Below are 1099 nucleotides of genomic sequence, written 5' to 3' on the forward strand. Positions count from 1 at the left end.
TATCCAGGCGACTCAGAGCCCCCCAAATCAGTGGGATGATCCCACTAATCCAGAGGGATGATCCCCGAGTCATGGGGACTCAGAGCCCCCAAAATCAGTGGGATGATCCCACTAATCCAGAGGGATGATCCCCCTTATCCAGGGGACTCAGAGCCCCCAAAAGCAGTGGGATGATCCCCTTCATCCAAGCACTTCAACCCCCCCAAAACCTGTGGGATGATCCCCCTTATCCAGAGGGTTCAACCCCAAATCCAGTGGGATGATCCCTATTTGGGGTCTCAGCGTCACCAAAACCAGTGGGATGATCCCACTAATCCAATGAGATGAACTCCCCCCTATCCAGGGGCTCAGATCCCCCAATCCAGTGGGGTGATTCCCCTCTCCAAGGGGTTCATCCACCTCATCCAGTGGGATCAGCCCCCCTTATCCAGGTGTCTCATCCCACAAAACCAATGGGATCATCCCCGTTATCCAGTGGGATCATCCCCCTATTTAGGGATCTCATCCCCACAAAACCAATGGGATCATCCCCGTTATCCAGTGGGATCATCCCCCTATTTAGGGATCTCATCCCCCTCTTCCAGGGGTCTCACCCCCCCCCAAAAAACAGTGGGATCATCCCCCAAAGCCAATGGGATGATGCTCCTTATCCAGAGGGATCATTCCCCCTATTTAGGGATCTCATCCCCCTCTTCCAGGGGTCTCACCCCCCCCCAAAAAACAGTGGGATCATCCCCCAAAGCCAATGGGATGATGCTCCTTATAAAAATAACCCCACCCCAAAAAAAAACAACAAAAATCCCCGAAATACCCAAAAAAACCTCCCTAAAAAACCCCGAGATACCCAAAACAAACCCAAACAACCCCAAAATAAGCCCGAAATGCCCAAAAGAAACCCAAAATACCCCCAAAAAACCCCTCAACCCCCCATATCCAATGGGATCATTCCCCTTATCCAGGGGTCGCATCCCCCATATCCAGTGGGATCTCATCCCCCAAAACCAATGGGATCATCCCCCAATGTCCCAAATCTCCCTCCACCACCCCAAATCTGTCCCCAATTAAAGTTCCTCTCCTCCCCTCCCCCCCCACTGCCACA

This window comes from Corvus brachyrhynchos, unplaced genomic scaffold (genome assembly GCF_000691975.1).
Source record: "Corvus brachyrhynchos isolate BGI_N302 unplaced genomic scaffold, ASM69197v1 scaffold85, whole genome shotgun sequence".
NCBI classification, from domain to species: domain Eukaryota; kingdom Metazoa; phylum Chordata; class Aves; order Passeriformes; family Corvidae; genus Corvus; species Corvus brachyrhynchos.